The following is a 20,932-nucleotide window of genomic DNA, read 5'->3' as shown; positions in this document are numbered from 1 at the left end:
CCCATCTTTCTATGCCTATCATATGAACAAGATTATCTCTCACCCAAGTCAGCTGATTCCTTCCTTTGGCCAGAAGCAAAGGAAACAGGCTGCTATTATCTGATCCGGTCAGTAGTTGGTTGCAGTTGCTGTATTCCTGATGCTGCTGTACTGTGTGCTTTTCACACACACATACTATTATATCCTTTTGTTTTGCCAGGCCAGAGTTTTTTCTTAATTTTCTAATTAGCAGCAGAGACCCTCTGACCCATCATCTTATGCAGGAAATGGTTATCTCACGCAGGAAAGTGGGGGGTGGAGAGAGGTCTCTGTAGGCATATGTGGAAGCACCACCTCATGCTAGAGAATACGTTTCCCTTGAGTTAGTCATAGAGCTTGTTAGTGTGCTGGAGGAAGTATCATTTTGCAGGTGGTGGTTAGATCTCCATGTTCCATGCTAAATATTCTTGAAGCTGCTGGATGTGATTTCTTTTCTTCTGTGGGAAAGTAACTGTGTTCAAGATGTCATCCAGAAGTATTTCTTCGTCAGAGGCATAGTCAGAACTGAATTTTTTTAGGGGGTCGAAAGTTAACATGGGTGGGCACTGTAGCCTGTCCCCTGCATCCCCCAGTGCCTTGTTCCATCCTATATGGATCTTCACGGCAGTTGCTCTAAAACCCTTTTAATCTGGTAACACTCTGTCTCCTGTCACTTCACTATCTTTTTGGCCTGTCTGCTGTTTCTCACTCTCCCCCTTTATACAAGGGTTAATCTCTTATGCTGCAGAGGAGCAATTATATAAATATGTTTCCACCCAGCCCAGGCATTCCTGAACTTTGAAGTGGCTGAGAGGAGGGGGGATAGATAATTACCTGCCAAAAGTAAATAGAGACTTTCGTAGCCTCAAACTAGCCCAAAGACAGTGGTGTTTCCCATTCAAGTTAGCCTCCTTAAAGGTGCAGGGGACTGTCAACTGGCAATGCGTCCAATGCCTTCAGACCCTCTAACTCTTGCACATTTACCTACTGCTAGGGGTGGGGGCCTGAGCCAAAAGTGAGGCCCACCAGTAGCTACTCCTTTGTTCTGCATACTGGCACAAAGGTGGAAAAGGATGACAACCCTTAGCTTGACTACTGATACTAAACTGATATTCATATCAATCCAGCGTAATGCTCCCCCTAACACTCCCCCTACAGACCAAGGACTATGTCCTGCCAATCTTTACTGCTAGGGCTTTCATGCAAATTCTTTTATGTAGCAAGATTCAGACAATGTCATATATTAATTGAGGACTATCCACATCCATATTTAGGGACAGTCTAATAAAACTGAATTCAACATATGTGGAGTCCATCGGTTGTAGCTTTACATTCACTAAATAAACAGTATGCAACTAAGATGTTTTATAACACACTGAAGAAGTAACATATAAATATCTCTGTTATGAATAGATTTTGTTCATAGGTAAACATGGAAATAGTCACTCTTTTTATTATTTTAGTTATTAAAATTTTATATACTGCATGTAAATCCTGTTAATCAAATGGGGATACAAAAACAACATAGCAAAAATAAAAAAAAGATAATCACACATACAGGGGATAAATAAAACAAACACAAAATTAAAATAAAATCAAAATTAACAACAAATATAATTTAATAATACAATTATGGATAAAATAAAACTCTTCTGCTGTTACTTCAAGTGACTGCAAAGAAAGTAGCACTAAAATACAAATTAACTTGTTTAGGGGTGTATAATTAGATGTAGCATTGTTGGAAAATACATCTCCAGTTAAACAAAACAGAAAAATTGTAATATTATATACAACTATGTCAAGGGTGCACAGCTCCGGTCCTCATGAGCCACAAACTAGGCCTGTTTGAGCTTTTGAGGACTGGGGTTTGCCACCCCTGAACTATAACAACATATAATTATACTATGATATTTTACAGAAAGGTTCAGTCACAATTAGGAGTTTAATGGACTCTCTGCAGATACTTCTGTTGGAATCATAGCTCTGAAAAATAAGACAGTAACTTTTAAACCGGCACGCAGGTGTACATCTGTGTGCATTTGCCGGCTCATGCCCAGGGACACGGCCATTTTATAATATCAGCTTGTATATGCACGCATGGTATAAAATAGCTTGACCATGTGTACATGCACATGCCTGTGCACGCAAAATGCCACTTCTATTGCGTAACTGGGAGGATTTTAAAAGACACATACACTTATGCCATTACCAGTTTTCCCAGTTTGTTCCCAGTTCACCCAGTTAAGGGATAGGACATCCAAATCCCCCTAGTTTAATAGCCATCCTTCTCTCCTGTTAGCCCCCAACCTTTAAAACCCCACTGATCTGCCTAGAATTCCTTGTTTTACAACTTACATGTCATCCATAGCAGAAATAAACTTACGTGGTAGGGAACACTGGTGCACACCAGTGCGCATAGGGGCGGATTTTAAAGGTTACGCACGTATATTATGCGCATCATCCCGAAAACTCGCTCCTGCGCGCGCCGGGCCTATTTTATTTATTTAAAAAATTTTCTATACCGTCGTTAAGTTAAATACCATCACAACGGTTTACAGAAGGGCACGATAAAGAGAAATATGGGTGGTATAGATTACAAATTACTCGTGTGCCATCATAGTACGGTAACAATTTAAAATAATAAACTAGGTGTGTAAGTTAAACCTGATTGTTAGGAACAAATTAGGCAGTTTGATTTTAACATTAATGTGCTTATGCATAAGCCCTGGGACGTGCGCAAGCCCTGGGAAGCGTGTAAGTCCCGGGGTTTGAAAAGAAATGGTGAGGGTGCGGCGTGGGCATGGCCAGAGGCCTCTCCACTGCTGCTGGGCCCAGGGATCGCATGCCAGCAGTCGGCCGTTGTGCACAACCTACGCCTGCCAAAGCAGGCGTAAATAAAAAAATAAAGGTAGGGGAGGGATTTAGGTAGGACTGGGGGGCAGGTTAGATAGGGGAAGGGAGGGGAAGGTGGGGGAAGGTGGGGGGGGTGGAAGGAAAGTTCCCTCCGAGGCCGCTCCGACTGCTGGCATGCGATCCCTGGGCCCAGCAGCAGTGGAGAGGCCTCTGGCCATGCCCACGCCCCACCCCCACCAATTTTTCAAACCCCGGGACTTAGGAGCGGCCTCAGAGGGAATGGGGAAAGCCATCGGGGCTCCCCTAGGGCTCGGCGCGTGCAAGGTGCACAAGTGTGCACCCCCTTGCGCGCGCCGACCCCGGATTTTATAACATGCGTGCGGCTGCGCGCGCATGTTATAAAATTGGGCGTAGATTTGTGTGCGCCGGGTTGCTTGCACAAATCTACGCCTGCGCATAGGTACGAATATCTGGCCCATAATATTTATGTGCAAATTTCAAGTTTGAATCCAGGAATGCCCAGACCACGCCCCACCCCCTTTTTTTTAACTTTTCATATATGCACCAGCAGCAAGTACGCATGTATCCGGCCGGCTTTTAAAATCTGCTCAGTGCACGCTGGCTCGACATTCACATATCCCCTAATTCTGGCACGCGTCTGGCTTTTAAAATTCCCCTTTAAGAGCACAGCCTTGTTTGAGCTAGATCTAATATAGAACAATTTTCCAGTTAATATACATAAGCACTTCTTTCAGTTGCCCCTTACTACCAGGATAGGTTACATTTTCATTTATTGCCTTGTCCTCAGAAAGCATACCCGAAAATGCTTACAGTTTACAAAAGTATTAAAAACAAGAATGACCAATATACCTCCAGGTTCATTATAGCCTATTTTACTATTCAGAACCATGGGCAGGACAACGTCTGTGACAGACAGATGGCCATATCGAAATTGCTAACACACAACTCAGTTCTGGGACATGCTAAACAGATGCATAATGACAAGTGAAAGAGTAAGCAAAATGTTGCATTCTGATATATATATATATATAGTGCAATGATCAAGTGACAACTGTGGAGAAAAGATGCATAGAATCATACAAGATTAAGGTGACAAAATGTCACAATCAGAACTGAAGTAAGATCCCAGCAGAACCGCATTTCTACATAACAACCTAACAGGCACATCCTTCTGCCTGGTGGGCTCTGAGGAATTCATTTTGTTTCTTTCTGGATATATGAGGGTTTCTTTCATAAAATATTTACTTTACATTGCATCACAACTTTATGGTGGCATTGCTCATGGTTATCTTTATGAATAAAATGCATGAGAAAAATTGCAAAAATTCTGTATATTTAAGTAGACCGAATTATGTATGAAAGATGCAGAATAAAACTATTTTGCCATTTCATAAACTATCTTACAGATACCATAGAGAGATGGGCACATGTTGCTACCATGGGTCTGGCATTACTGATTGTAAATTCTCTGTTTTCAGAATGCTTCTAGGTCCACGATTCCTAACCCTATTCCTCCTTCTGTTCATGAGAGCCTGCGGCATAGACTCATGTCCCCACCACTGCACCTGCACTTCTGCGGAGGATCAAAGATTCACGGTGAACTGCAGCTTCCAGGATTTAGCAGAAGTGCCTCTTCTGCCTGACAAGACAGAAGAACTCTATCTGCAGCACAACCTGCTGACATCTGTCCCCCCTGGGAAATTTGACAGCCTTCAGAGATTGAAAAAGATAAACTTATCCAGCAACCCCTGGCACTGTGACTGTAATATTTTGTACTTGAAAATCTGGTTGGAAGACCAAACAGCAGCCATGTCTACTGATGCCACCTGCTTAACGCCAGCTTCCCTACATAAGAAACCTATCCTTCAGTTAACAGGAAACGAGCTTACATTTTGCAGCTCACAACATAGACATTATTGTTCAAGGTTCACAGTTAATGACTTGATTCTCTTTGTTCTCACTGCCCTGATGTTTATGCTGCTGATCTGCTGCCTCCTGATAGTAAAGATGAAAAACTTTAAGTTAAAGGTTAATGATGAGGAGACCATGCAACTGCAGGTCTACCAGCCTTTCATTTCTGATACTCTTAAGAGAAGAACTCATCCTGGTAATAAATTAAACAGTATTAAAAGTTAGGGACTTCACAGCAGCTGCATCTGTTAAAAGAGGTACAATGAGCTGCCTGAGCATCTCGGTACTGCCTTCTAGACTCCGTAGGGAGTAGTTCTGCAATAGCCCACAGAAATTAGCCATCAGATACACACCTAAGTTGCACCAGTTTTCAAACTGAACTTACAGGCAATCATTCACTTTGAAAATTATCCCACATACAATTTTGCCTGTTAATATGTGCACAGATATTTGGAGGAAATTTTACACATATAAGTGTGAAACCCTCCCCCACCCCCTTAAGGAATGCCACCACACAGTCTTGATCAATGTATGTGCAAACATGACATATGTTCATACGTTTACCTGCATGTTAGGTGGACAATTTTATAACAGACCATTTCCAAGGCATAACATTGTTTCAGCCATGGAAATGTCTTTGAAAATTCCCCTTCCAATGAAAAAAAGGACAAGAATATCCAGGATATAACTAGAAATAGTGTTATTAATTATCCACACAGTAAAACTGGGGGAGGGAGAGTGTAGGATTAAGCATAGAATCTTGTATGCTTATCTAACAAGGGTAGTAGAGAAACAATGGGATAACCTGCATGGAGCGGTGTTTACAGCTCTAAGTAGCAGTGGTGCGACTGTGTCAAGCTTCCAAGAAGGCATTGGCGTATCTTGCAAGGCACAGTGGTTATATCCTTAAACATCAGTGATACGGCTGCATTGGACTTCCAAGAAGGCTGACCTGCACAGCATGACCATGGTTAAACCTTCAAAGCAAGAAGGGAGGCGATCTATGAAAGCCGTAATGGTGTCAACAAAGAAAATAGATGCCGAACGTCTTTTAAAATTATTTATTGTGGTTTAGAGTGGAGACTACACTTCTGAATACTGTCAAACCGAATTGCATTGACTGGTGCTGGTTCACTTTTAATACAGAATGGCATATGTTGGTTCAGATTTTGAACAAATTCAGCCCCTGAGGCAGCCACATGAGGAGTGGCTAAACTCGGCCTGAGTCGGGCAGCTTGCGCATCTCCACCACAATAAATGATTTTAAAAGACGTTCAGCATCTATTTTCTTTGCTGACATGGTTAAATTTTAACACAAATAAACATGGGGAGGCCAGATGTTTTGGACAAACAGTTTCACGAATTTGGGTGACTGTGTGGACTATTATAAAACTTGGCAAGAAAGCATGGCATGGGAACTGGGCATGGGCTTAAATACTGGTCTTGTAGGAGTGGAAGAGGAGAATGACAAGGCCTGAAATTGGCTACTAGTGGAGCTGGTGGAAATCAATCAGCACTATGGAAGATCGTGGACATGCTTGGGACAGATGTAGAGGAGGGTTGAGAAGTTGGTTGAAAGATACGGCAAGGGGGTGGGGGGGTGGGGTCAGTTTGTGTATGGGAATTTATATGCTCATCTACCAGGCTGGGTAGAAACAAAAGCTTTCTCCATGTACACCCCTAACCTAAACATGCCTCTGTGAATTTATCCAGATGACATGGCTTTGAACATTGCCCTCCCCAGACAGAAATCCATCGATATCTGATGTGTGTTTAAAGACTGAGAGCTCTGGTGACTTCATGCCAGTTCCCAGACGTCGGGTGTTCACATATCAAAAACTGCAATCATTATTGGCTTCAGTTAGCATCCTAGCTGGCAATGTTAACCAAGAGGCTAGCAGATTGAAGTGAATGCTCATGGGAAGTGACTTACCTTTTCACTCACAGATATGAACCCTTGAGAATAGGTTTGACCTACTTAAATGACGGGACACAATGAAACTGTCATTGCTGCTGCTGCTGCCAGTGCTTTACTTGTTCTGTGAATAATCAGAGAATGCCTGTTTCTACCTGTCCCAACCACCAATCCTCAAAACAATCATAATTTATCAATAATTTTCACTTTAAATGGTTTCCTTTATATACAGCTTATCCTTGTTATGTGGCTTGATTGCTAGAATTGACTTGGCTAAGACTAGGCCCGATACAACAGACTGCAGTCATATTACTTCAAGTAACGATGGGAACTAATTTTATTCAAAGGCCAACTAACTTCTCTCTTGACATTACATATTTTTTAAATAGTTTGCCAAAAAGATGGTTTCCCCATTTTCTTTTGTATGTTGAGATCCAGAGGTACATGACAAATATATAATTTAGTGCAATTAACTGCAGAGGTGAGAATAACACACATTATCATTATGCTTTGTTTAAATTAAGTAAGGATATAGCTTATAAAACAACTGGCGGCCATAATGAAACAATGGAAAGGGGGGAGATTTCCTGTTATGGAGGGCTTGCATTAAAATGTTGGGCTATCGAATGGTTTGTACCGGATACCTAGGAAGCACAAGTCATTCATTTCAGAAAGATGTAGACTAAATTTTTGACTGACAGAAATGCCACTGGGAAAGAAGAATCCCTAGCGTGCTGCAGCTCCATTGGCTACTTCTACCTCAGTCACCAGCTGCCGTCAACATATTGTTACCGCACTGGCAGCATTTAGCGCAGTTCTAATTTAATTTTCCCTCAAATTAATTTGAGAAGGTATTTCCAGTTGAGTTTACAATGCATTTAAGGTGAATTACTCAACGGGGTAAAAGTGCATTCTTCCCCATGCAGTTTACCACCAATGGTTTTGAATTTCAAAATCAAATATATTTAAAACTCAATAGAGAAAGGTTGCACTGGGATTAAATCACAAAATAATTGCATTTCATATCTGATTTAGAGAAAGCTAAATGACAACAGTACTTTAGTAATACGTTAGTGCCATAGTTGTTTCATCATAAAGAACCAAGAGTTAGTAATTCATTTCCTTGCGGTTAGGGGGTTCATGATGGTGGCTATCATTATTATGGAGTGAACCCTCCACCTCTTCCTCCTGACTCTCTCTATTCTTTCCTGTATCCTTCTGACTTGTTTAATCTCCACCACCTTCTCTATCTCCTAACCCCAAACTTCTAACCAAATCCAGCAGCAAAGCTGGGTGACTTCATCTCTGTTGTTCAACATGTGCTACCACAGCCAATGTAGAACAAACAATGGATGAGGATTTTAGGGCAGCAACTCCACCTTTAAAATTGTGAGGGGGGGGGCTATTTGTATTGATAAAAGAACTGCAGAACATGCGTCAGCTCTTTGTCTTCAGTATGGGTTCCCACAGTCTGTGCCAATGGCAAAACTTGAAAATAAGGTACAACTTGGAGACCAAATGTGTTTCCTGCCCTGACTCTCATAATAAAACACAGTGGAATAATATGCAATTTATCAGGAATATAAAAAGGCATGAGCTACTTGACCTATCAACAAGGATCATTAATATCATTGGGCCTCTGGGAATTTATGCAAATTTAATGTAATTTTCATTTTTTTAAAGAAGAAAAAAACTCAGTACAGGAACAAAAAAAAGAGTGAACTACTGATTGTGGCCTATTTATATTTTTGCTGAAACTATTCTGGCATATTGTTCTGGTCTATCATTGACACAACTTGCTACCAGAATTACCAGATAAGATACATCTTCAATTACGACACCAAGCTTTAGTATGATCAGGTGCACTGTAATTTTAATGTTCTAGGTTTCATTGTATATATTTTTGGGAGCTTTTATGGCTTACAATTTGAAAGTTCCAGGTTGTACTAGAGAGGCAGTAAACCAGGACCTTCCCAAACTTTTAGCCAAGGTGACCTCATTTCAGCACTTGAAAATTCACATGACCCCCCCAGAGGACGACCAAAACAAATAAGCAGGGGGTGCAGTACTCCTCTAACAATCTAAACTTTCACCATACTTCAGCTGATCCCCTCCCTCAACCTTCACCCTTTCTAGTCAATCCTTTCTCTCAACTTCCACCCCGCGTCAAAGGACCTCCCCTGCTTCCCTCCCCTCCAGCAGACCTCCTTCTCTACCTCTGCCCCTCCAGATGGTCCCCTCTTACATCCCCCAGCAACTCTCGCCTCCCCAGCCCACCCACCTCTTTCACCCCCATCTAGCCCTTTGTGCATCTTCCCCACTGATCCTCTTTCACCCCAAGCCCTTTTATAACCCCCAACTGTCCTCCTCTCCCTCTCACCTCCCAGCCTCATCTCTTCCCCTCAAACCCATCTCTCACATGCCCCTCAGCTGTTCCCCTTTCAGTCCCCCAGCTCCTCTCTTGTATCCCCCTAGTTATGGGAGTAAATTGTGAACTCGGCTGAAGATTTTGCGACCCCCTATTTGGAGTCCCGACCTGCAGTTTGGGAAGCTCTGCAGTAAGCTCTAGGGGGCCATTTGCATAAATAAATAAATTTTATATCAAATACATGCATAAGTTACAGATTTCAAGTTTGCTTTGAAAAGTGCCCCACAAAAACTACCAGCAAGGGATTACAGGGGGTAATTTTCAAAAGGATGTATGCACATAACCCTCAGTTTCCTTATATAAATCAGCTTTTGAAAATTACCCAGGAGGTTGTGTTGGGAAACCTCGATTCCGCGCATACTTTTCCCCATACGCACGATGGGCATTCCGAGGGCGGGGAGGGGGGATTTAAGATAAGAAAGTAATTATGCACAGTACTTCTGATTTTCAAAGGTTTGTGCATAATTGTGCATGCAGAAAATTGCACCTGTCTAATTTGTATGCAGGAAATTATTGGGTTACATTTACATGTATACCTTTGAAAATCTAATAATGTGCACCTAAATCTAACACTCCCAGCTCTGCCCTTGGGAATACCTGCACTCACTCTTGGTAAACTTACGTGCGTACAGATTATAGGTTTATAGGTTTACCCACATATCAGGCAGGCTATTTTATTACAAGGCATTTCCACAGGTACAGCGTTGCTTTACCTGTGAAAATGCCTTTGAAAATTACCCTCCCTGTGTCCATCAGAGATTGTCTGTACTTTTCAGAATTCTATCCAGAATGGCATCTGGTTCCTGCACACCTGTATGGTGACTCCTTTGAAATGAAGCCCCAGGAATAAGTTGAAAGCTTTGTATACTGCTCACATATATAGTGTATGCTAAAAATTACATTTTATTTGTTTTTATCTAATAGAACTTATAGCTATTGTATACAGTAAATGACACTGAAGATATTTCTTACTTGTTAGAAATCATGTTGTTTTTGATATACGCCTCCGTAGCCTGATCCAGGTATAGGCAACAGCTGCAACACCAAGTCCTCAAGAAATGCCAACAGAGCTGGTTTACAGGAGAAACAAATATGTAAATTAACCTACTTAACAAAAATGATTTTGAAATTTTTTTTTAAATTAACCTGAAGCTTATGCAAGTGTATAAAAATATATCTTCTGACCAAATGTATGCAAATATGTCATATAAATATTCTGTGTGAATATCCTGAAGTCCAGACCTGTTTGTTGCTTTTCCCAGGTCTGATACTTATGTTTCTTTTAGACTCTGATGGATTGTGTTGGGATAAGAATCAATTTAATAAGGAGAGACTAACTTTTATTGAAGTATGTTTTTTTCTTTATATATTTTTATGCAACTTTTATTGTAATTGTATTTTACATATAATTTGTTTAGGACATTAAATGTTTTTCTGCAACTCACTCTGAGCCTTGAGGTTAGAATATGTAATAAAATGTAGCTAATTAAATAAATGTTCATATAGTAAAATTGGGAATGGGATGGAAGAGGTCAAAGAGCCCGTATTGGTAGGTTACTGCTGCCTGCATAGTAGTCAGATCTTCTATTGACTTTTTACTTCCATTTATTTAACTCCTGTTTGAGATCTCACCTACTGGCAGCTTCTATAGATTTCACAAAGCATTTGAACAGCAAGAGATTTTTCACATTGAGAAGCTGAAAGCTGAGAAGCCATAATGTTATCATCGATGGTACATTGCTGGTACTAATTGCACTGGGAAATGCACCACTAAGAGACCATAAAAACTCATTCTTATGAGCAGCACCAGTGCTAACAAGTTTTCTAAGGTGTTGCTGAAGTTACACAGCTCACCTGAATTGAGCCCTGTAGATCTCTGACAGGTCAACAGAAGCTTGTGTAAAATTCTCACATCTACTGGTGGGTTAGGCAGTCTGCAAAGCTTTCTGGGAATCCAATTCCTAGAGCCCGTCCCATCCTCCCTTACCCCAGAAGGCTGTTTAACATGAATGCTAGATATTTCATTACTGGAAGCACATTACTGAGAGTAATTTAAATTCTGATGAATCGAGGTCTGGAAAAAATGATGTTCTTTGTGTGCGGAAATATCTGAGAGCTTTGCACTGCCTAATCCATATCAAGATACTTTATTTCATGTCGATCACTTCTATAATACCAAATAATTAGGATTAACCAGAAAAGTATAAGAACATAAGAAATTGCCATCCTGTTTCCAACAGTGGCCAATCCAGGCCATAAGAACCTGGCAATTACCCAAACACTAAGAAGATCCCATGCTACTGATGCAATTAATAGCAGTGGCTATTCCCTAAGTATAATTGATTAATAGCCATTAATGGAATTCTCCTCCAAGAACTTATCCAAACCTTTTTTGAACCCAGCTACACTAACTGCACTAACCACATCCCCTGGCAACAAATTCCAGAGCTTTATTGTGCGTTGAGTGAAAAAGAATTTTCTCCGATTAGTCTTAAATGTGTTGCTAACTTCATGGAGTGCCCCCTAGTCCTTCTATTATTCGAAAGTGTAAATAACCGAGTCGTATCTACTCGTTCAAGACCTCTCATGATCTTATAGGCCCAATGCAACTGAAAATTCTATCATTTCTCAGCTTTAACACGTGTTCTTTCATAATTTCTTTTTCTTTTCTTAAATGTTATGTTTTTGTTTGCTCTCTTACTGTAATTTTGGGGTTTTTTTTGGCACTTTCATATTAGGGGCCTGATCGATTTAAGGTTTACTCCCACTTTGTGACTACCAGACAAACCTTTAATCAGGCCTTATGTGTACAGGTTCAGGCACCAGACTATCCTGGAGCTGAAGAGACAAGAAGAGTAAGACCCCCCCTTGGTCCATCTCCTCCCCCCCAAAAAACAATTCTAGGAGAATTTTGCATTCTTTGCAAATTGTGATACCTTCTATTGAACAAAAAAAAAAAAAAGAAAAATTAATCCATATAGGTCCCTTCTTCAGCTATAGCCTCAAAAACTCATGTGCATCTTCGTCAGTGGATAATTCTTAAAACCTATCACAACCTGCAGAGAATCCAGTTCTTTTCTCCAAGACTAGTATGGCTGCTACATCTGTCCATTTCAGAAACATTTAGCAGGAATAAGATTTAAATATCTGCAATTTTTATGACATTTTTGGTGATTTCCTAGCCATTCTGCTAACACACTATTAGAGGAGCATTCAAGGTTGGCAGCCTTTTTCTTAATGCAAACTACTTACTGTAAACTAGTATGCAATGCTAAAGAAACCAGTATGTACTTTAATTGGAAAAGATATTTTTTTAATGTTTTATATTTATATACAAGCCTCTTCCTTCCCTTTCTGTCTCCTGGTCAAGTACAGCAAGACTACTTCTCAACCTCTGTGCTCCTCCCCAAACTGGAGTGTGCAGGCTGGTGGAGAAGGATAGGGAGTCCATTTAAAGTGCATATACAATGCCAGGAATAAGCCCGCTGTGATTTAAAAAAAAAAAAAAAAAGATTTCAGCAAGCATCAGCTGCACTTTTAAGCTATTTTCAGTCTACTATCTACTTACACAATGATCTGCACCGTTTGGTTGTTGAAGGCGACTCATGCAAGGAAAACAAGTATTCTTTCTGTCAGAAAAGGCCCTGGAGCTATTCATGTTGGCAAAGCATATAGCAGTGCAATAGAATCCTGGCTTCTCTCCCAGAGATACAGTAATGATGCATTACATCTTCCACGTTCAACCTAAATATAGACTTCATAGGTCATCAGTGCCATGTTTATTCAAAGAACCCTTTGCAGCTAACTTTGTTCAGCTATTTATAGTCCACTGCTGGCACAGTGAAGCAGGCATCTGTACTACTCCACTCCGTTTTTTGCTGACATGCCAGAGGTTTGTTTGACTACAGAAATAAGCTGCCCTGGAATTTTTGTCATTGGGATCTTCATTTGTGTTACTAAATTCTTTGCCATCCTCCCTATTCCCATTCCAGGCAATCCTACGCATTCCTTTGTGCTTATTGTTTTTGTCAAGGGATAACCTGCTGCCACACTCTCAAAAATCAGCAGGAAACTCCAAGGGGTAGGCTTTGGGTGTACCCTACTTCTCTGTCTCTCCAACCTCCATCCTTTCATGCGACGCCAATTAAAACCACGGGATTCACTCACTTTGAGTCCAGCTGCCTCATTTACTTTCTTGCACATTTACAGAAATGACACAGAATGTGCCTGTTCCAGCTATAAGGAAGTGTGCTGCATTTAATAAAGTTTCAGAACTGCCAGCGCATCAGTAGATGTTAATACTGGGTGATGCCGTTTAATAGTTGCTGGGCTTGATGGACCCTTGGTCTGACCCAATATGGCATTTTCTTATGTTCTTATAGTCCATCATCAGGCAATGCTGCTCATACTTCTGAGTCTTCACTATAGTTGGAACCAGCATAACCCCACAGTTAGGGTTGTCAACTGGCTCCAGATTTCCAGGACAGGGTGATCCAGTCCTGGTTTTACCCCATTGCATGCTGGGACTTATTCTGATTTACCTATCTCATTCCCTAAGAAAAGCAAGTCTACAAGTACCTGTAAGCAGGGGAGTAAAACCAGGACTGGATCAACCTGTCCTGAAAATCTGGAGCCAGTTGGTAACCCTATCCTCAGTACTCACATCGGGATGGTTTGCCCCATACCTCAGCAAGAGGCATCTCAATAAAAAGTTGGCATGTCCTCCCTGGACCTGGCAAGCAGGGTCGGTGCCAGCTCTTTTGCTGCCCTGTACAAACAATTACTGTGCTGCCCCCCAACCACCTTGATTCATTCAGTCTCTGTCCCGGGCCTGTCACGAAAAGCCCAGCTCCCTCCAGCAATCTATGTTTTTAATAACTGGCACCTGCCGCCACCCCCACCTACCCAAGGAGCCCATGGTTAGTGGAAGAGTATTAGGTACCCTAGGCCAGTAGTTAAGAACATAAGAAATTGCCATACTGGGTCAGACCAAGGGTCCATCAAGCCCAGCATCCTGTTTCCAACAGTGGCCAATCCAGGTCATAAGAACCTGGCAAGTACCTAAACATTAGATAACTCACAAGCTACTATTGCTTATTAATTACCATAATAGCAGTTTATGGATTTAACCTCTAGGAACTTATCCAAACTTTTTAAAACCCAGTTACACTAACTGCTGTAACCACATCCTCTGGCAATGAATTCCAGAACTCAGCTATGTGCTGAGTGAAAAATAATTTTCTTCAATTTGTTTTAAATGAGCTACTTGCTAACTTCATGGAGTGCCCCCTAGTCCTTCTATCATCTGAGAGAGGAAGTAACCAATTTACATTAACTTGTTCAAGTCCTTTCATGATTTTATAGACTTCTACCATATCCCCCCTCAGTCATTACTTCACCAAACAAAACTGCCCTAACTTCTTTAGCCTTTCCTCATAGGTTCTCAACTTTTCTTGTGTCATGGCACATCTAGCATTGGGCTCACTTCATCATGGCACACCAGCATCTTCCCTATCCCCCCCCCCCCCCCCCCCCCCCCCCCCCCCCACATCATTCTATTTTCTTCCTCCCCACAACCCCTGGCATCATCATCTTCCCTTCACTCACACACACACACACCCCCGCCCCCACTCCCGCATCACCTTTCTCTTCCCTCTCCCTATCTCTCACCTACTCAAATCATCACCAGCTTTTACCCTCTCTTCCCTCTCTCTTCACTCCACTACAATCCTCATCTTCTTTCCACCACTCTTAGCAATATCACCTTCTCTTCTCTTCCCTCTCCCTCCCCACCACCTCTATCATCATCATCATTATCATCCTCCCATTCCTTTCCCCAAGCCTCATCTTCTCTTCCCTTTCTCTCTACCCACTGGCATCAACATCTTCTCTTCACTTTTTCTCTCCCCCTGTACCCTTCAGCATCATCACCTTCTCTTTCCTTTTTTCTCCCCTCAACCCTTGGTATTATCACCTTCCCCTTTCTCTCTCCCCCTCTACCCCACTAGAATCATCACCAACTCCATCACCTTCCCTTTCCTACCCTCTCCTTCCACCCCTCTCCTGATATAATCTCCATCAACTTCTCTCCTACCCTCTCCCCTCTTTGGCATCAATATACCCTTCCCTTCCTTTCCCTCTCCCCAACACACCCAGCTTCCTAGAAAATTCAACTGCCTCATCTAGCAGCACTTACCTGTTGTTACTTCTTTCTTCTATGCCTGTTTCCCTCTGTAATCAGAACTGCATGGGGCCAGCAGGAATTGTGAGACTACATGGTCCCCCATGCCGTTTTAATTGCAGAGGAGAGCCAGCAGAGGGGAAAACAGAAGCAGCAGCAGATAAGCCCTGCTCTCTGTCTCCCCCTGCTGGTGGGAAGATATGCTGCAGCTGTTGGGGGGAAAAAGAAACTGAAAATTGCCATGACGCACCAGCGCTACAGCTATGGCACACTAGTGTGCCACAGAACACTGGTTGGGAAATGCTGCCCTAGGCAAACCTTTCAGCCTTGTGCATATGCCTACCCCCTCTACAGACACACATACATTTAAATTATGCATGTATAACAGATTTAACATGAAAAAGAACATTCAAAACAGTCTTCTGAGGCAAAAATATCACTTATAACGTGCATATTATATTTACATGCACTGCTGTGGTATCAACCAGAAAACTCTGCAAAAAAGACACTTGGAACTCATATGGAATTAGACCTTTCGTAATGCATGTTGGGTGTGGGCTTGGCCCTCAGAAAACAATGAATAAACAGAATTACCATTGCAATATAGTCAGGGCCGGTGCAAGGGGATTTGGCACCCTAGGCGAGCCTTCTTCCTTGCGCCCCCCCCCCCCCCGGTCTCGGCCCCGACTCCTACCTCATTCTCAATCACGCCCGCTGTCTGGGGTTTTCTGGGTCGCGAGCAGATTGGGCACTGCTTGCGGCCCGCCAAATCTCCACTCCTCTTTGCCACCACTTGCGGCCCCATATGGCTCGCACCCAGTGGCGCACCAAGGGTCTCCGGCGCCCAGGGGCCAATGCATTTGTGTGCCACAGAAAATCAGTGGCATCTCTAGACAGAAGAATTCTTTTTTTGGGGGGAGCCAAAATGACATTTCTTCATCACACCCACCTCTATAGCATGGATCCTGCTTTAAAATTGGTTATAAAAAAAGTGTTGTTAAAAAAAGTCCAAAGGGTCCTCTGCATTATTTTAAAAAGCTGGCCAGTTTCACACTTCTAGTAAAACTACTATAAAATTATGTGATAGCCTCATTCAACTAATTCTATGTGGCTATGAGAGTGAAGTCTGGAATATATAGGAAGGGACAGAATGTCAATATAAATCCTGCACCTCCAGTTCTGTAACTCTGTGCATCCACTGAAATTCCCCCAAACAATGGAGCTTGGATGTTTCCCTTACAGCTCATCATACTAAAAGATATTTTCAAATTCTGGTGTCACCTCACAGTAACAGCAGCACAAACACCTTCCACTGCCAGACACATTGTGAACTAACACAAAGCACCGCAAAAAAGACACCCAAAATCTATACTGCAATCCCATCATAACATAACAGTAATAACACCAAGGACTCAAACAACAATAACCCTACCTGTGAATAAGCATGGGTAAATATTACACTGGGTCCTAGAATACCAATACATCACCTACTGAGGAAACAAAACAAACCAGATTGCTATAGATCTCTATACAGACACTATATGATAGCAGAATCTCTCATCATGGTCACACACCCTCACCAAATACAGAATACAAAATAAAGGAGCACAAATTAGAAAAAACTGAAATGGAAACCCCAAGAAGCCAGACTCTGTGTATTAGCAATGGAAAAACAGAACAACCATTCCTCATAAAACAAATAAAATCAAGAAACAAAGCATCAGTTATAATAGTAAAACCATACTAATAAAATATTTTAAAACTACTGATAAATAGAATTTCTATTATTTAAAATCATATACATTTTTTACAATTTCCCAAACACCAATAAAATATTTCAAAACAGTACATATATCAAATAACACCCAATAATTAAAACTAATAAGGATTTTAAAAAGCCCCTGCTGTCCATACATGGGAGCTCTTGATTTCCAGTCACCCTGATATTGTCCAGGATTAGGAGGTTATCCTCTCTCTCTCACACATACTCACATGTCCATTCTCTCTCACACATACACTGTCACATACATACATACACATTCATGCTCTTATACCCAACCATAACCTCTCGCTCTCACAGACACTGACACACTCAGGCTCTAAGGCACTCTCTCCCCCTCCACACACACCCCCACACAAACTCTTACTCCCCTGGATTTTCTCATACACACTCATGCTCTCACTCTCACTGGCTCCCTCACATACACACAAACACACACTCCCAGGCAAGCTCCCACTCGTTCTCACAAACACACACACAGGCAAGCTCCCAGTCATTCTCACACTGAACCCCAGGCAGGCTCCCATTCATTTTCACACCACTCCCTCCCCATCCCCCAGGCATGCACACATTCATTCTCACACACACAGACCCCCAGGCAGGCACCAATTTATTCTCACACACACCCATACACCACAAACAGGCAGGCACCTATTCTCACACATACAAACCCCAGGAAGACATCCATACATTCTCATTCACAGACACACCCTCAGGCAGGCACCCATGCATTCACACACATACACCCCCAGGCAGAGTCCCATTCATACACATGCACACACTAAAGGCAGAGACCCCCTCTCTTTGTTTTGCCAGCAACCTCAGAGCCTCTCTCATTCTTCTGCTGCCACTGTCACTGCCGCTGTATGGCTATTGCGGAGGTGCTGATTGCTGCTATTGGCACTGAAGCCCATTCTGCTGCCTCCTCTGTGCAGGCCCCTTGGGCTTCCAGTTCCTCTATGCTGATCTCGTACATTGTGAGATCCGCATAGAGAAAGTGCTACTCTTGCACATTCCCAAAGATTACATGTTCCAATCAGTAAAAAGTAATTTATTTCTTTTTACATTTGCTGTCTGATCTTAGTTTTCTAATCGGTTGGTCACAGGCTTTTTTTTTTTCCACCTTCCCTTTCTTATTTTTTTGCCAATTCCTTTTATAACATATTTATTTTCTCTCCATCTGTCTGCTTCCCTCAAACACACGGTCAGGTTCTCATTCTCACATGCTTTCTCTCTCTCACATACACAGGCACTCATTCTCACATGCTGTCCTTCACACAATCATTTATACACAGTCTCTCTTCTTGCACATGCTGTCTAACTCTCACTCCCACATGCTGTCTTGCTCAAGCACAGGTTCTCACTGTCACATGCTCTCTCTCATACAATCATTCCTACACACAGGCTCTCACTGTCACATGCTGACTCACACACACAGGCTCTCTCTCACTCCCACATGCTGTCCTGCTCAAGCACAGGCTCTCACTGTCACATGCTCTCTCTCATACAATCATTCCTACACACGGGCTCTCACTGTCACATGCTGACTCACACACACACACACACACACACAGGCTCTCTCTCACTCCCACATGCTGTCTTGCTCAAGCACAGGCTCTCACTACCACATGCTGTCTCTCACACACACACAAAGGCTCTCCCATGCTGTCTCTGCAAACATTTAGGTCTTCACTCCCACACACACACACAGTCTCTCAACTCATCTCATACACGCACACATACACACTGTACAAACCCTCAGTCTCTCTCTCTCACCTCTGGGCCTCCTCTTCACGGGCCACTGCAGGATGGGCTCTGCAGCGGCCCCGGTCTTCTCGAGCCGCGCTGATCCTCTTCTGAACGTGGCAGATGCTCCTCCTCCTCCTTCCGGCACGCGGCTGATGCTCCTCCTCCTTCCTGCCCGCGCGGCTCCGGCAACATTTTTCTTCCGGGGCCGTGCGGGCAGGAAGGAGGAGGAGCACCAGCATGTTTAGACGCGACTGTACCACGGCCCTGCGATCTTCTTGCTGTGTGTATCTGCCATTGGGATGACGTCCACCGGCGGCCATTGGCCGTCAGCGGCTTGGCGCCCCCTAATGCTCAGCGCCCTAGGCGATCGCCTAGTTCGCCTAGTGCTTCCGCCGGCCCTGAATATAGTAAAGCTCCCATACCGGAACACCTTATCTATGAAAAGGCAACATTGCACATATTACACCAGGCCCTAGAACACCAATATACCTCCTATTAGGAAAACAGAACAAATCAGACTGCTATAGATCCCTACACAGAAACTACATGCCAGCAAAATACCTCACCTCGGTCATACATGCAGAACCCAGACAGACCCTGACCAAATATAGAATAAAGAGACCAGAAAGCAATGGTATAGCTATCGGGTGCCCACTTTTAACTCAGGCTCACCCAAGTTTTCCTGCCCATTGGTAAGTTTAGCCATGGGGCCAATCGCAAGCATCCAGCAGTCACCAGGGCCCATGAGAAGGAGCTAGGTGGCACCAGTGGCCTCACTCGGCAAGCGAAATAGTGGCAGGGTGGGCCAGTTGCAGCAGGCTTCTTGTTGCAGCAGAAAAGCAAGAGTCCACAGAGGAAGGAAGAAAGCCTCCATGGCATCAGGAAGATCAATGACTAGAGAGCAGCAAAGGGAGGTGATAGCGGCATGAAAGCAGGAAAAAAACCAAGCAAGTAGGAGAGGGACAGAGATGAAATTGGTTTGGCTGATGGAAGTGACGCAGAGTGTGTGATGCTGTGCATTTGAGCACTCCTGCTATAGCTTGTAAAGGGACCGGCACGGCAGGTAGAAGATCGGAGAGAGAAGGGGCACGGCTGACAGTAAGAGTCTGTGGAAAAGGATGGGGGTGGGGAGACAATGAAATTGCTGGGGATGGGGTGGAGGAGGAGGAGTGGGAGACAGGTGGGAGGAGGTGGGTGAGTGGAACTGCTGCTGAGAGGGGTGTGGATCTGAGAAGTGAAAGTGAGACTGCTGGCGACGGGTCTGGAGAAGGAGAGAGTGTGAGACTGGTGAGAATGGGGTGGGGATGAGAGATGACAGTAGGATTGCTGGAGATGGTGGTTTTGTGGGGTTAGAATGAGATTGCTGACCATGGAGGGAAAGAGAAGGTGTAGAATAAGACTGCTGGAGAAGAGGTGGGAGTGTTTGACGGGGGAATATTTGACTGCTATAAATGGGAATGCAGAAGATGGATAAGTGATACTGCTGGGAACAGGGGGAGGGGGTGAGAGTGAGACTGTTGGGGCTGGGTGTTATTGCCTCTCTTTCTCCCAATGGTGAGAAAGTGAGAGAGATAGAGAGCCTGATGGGGAGGAGGAGCATTGAGAGAAACAGCTGAGGATGAGGGTTGAGACTTGAGACTGCTAGGAACAAGGAGGGGCATGAGATATGAGTCTAATTCCCTTTAAGAGAGAGACTGCTGAGGGGAGCAGTTGAGATGTGAGAGAGGCTTTGATTTAGGAAACTTGACTGGTATAACAATTTGTACATACGTTGTCAAAGTAATACAAAGTGTTTAAAATAAAAGGAATATTTGTGAATAAAAATTATATATAGTAATAATCTATATAAATAAAAATGTTAAATAGTTTGTACATCGTCGCTAATCTCGCCAACCGCTTAACCGAATGCGTTCAAATTTGCACACAACATTCACTTCCCATACGGGAAGGATCTTATACACTTACATTACATATAGGTCACACCTGTGACAGATAATACAAGTTTAAAAATTGCTTACACAAAACAGCAACATCTGGTGGCCGTCAGCGCAAGCGCAACCTCTTACTCCTTTCACA

At 43.0% G+C, this 20,932-nt stretch overlaps 1 long non-coding RNA gene across 3 annotated transcripts in view; it reads right to left on the bottom strand.

Annotated features, from left to right (window-relative positions):
* Nucleotides 1-630: 630 nt before the first annotated feature.
* Nucleotides 631-20,932, bottom strand: part of LOC115091025 — an 85,659-nt gene continuing 65,357 nt past the window's right edge. For all 3 annotated transcript variants that reach the window (XR_003856580.1, XR_003856579.1, XR_003856578.1), the window contains 3 exons: nt 10,119-10,216; nt 6,737-6,842; nt 631-2,001 (listed from right to left, as the gene is read on the bottom strand). This is a non-coding gene — a long non-coding RNA (uncharacterized LOC115091025). The remainder of the gene's footprint in view (nt 2,002-6,736; nt 6,843-10,118; nt 10,217-20,932) is intronic.

Source organism: Rhinatrema bivittatum, chromosome 4 (assembly GCF_901001135.1).
Source record: "Rhinatrema bivittatum chromosome 4, aRhiBiv1.1, whole genome shotgun sequence".
Classification (NCBI taxonomy): Eukaryota; Metazoa; Chordata; class Amphibia; order Gymnophiona; family Rhinatrematidae; genus Rhinatrema; species Rhinatrema bivittatum.
This window is presented reverse-complemented; position numbering and strand designations above follow the sequence as displayed.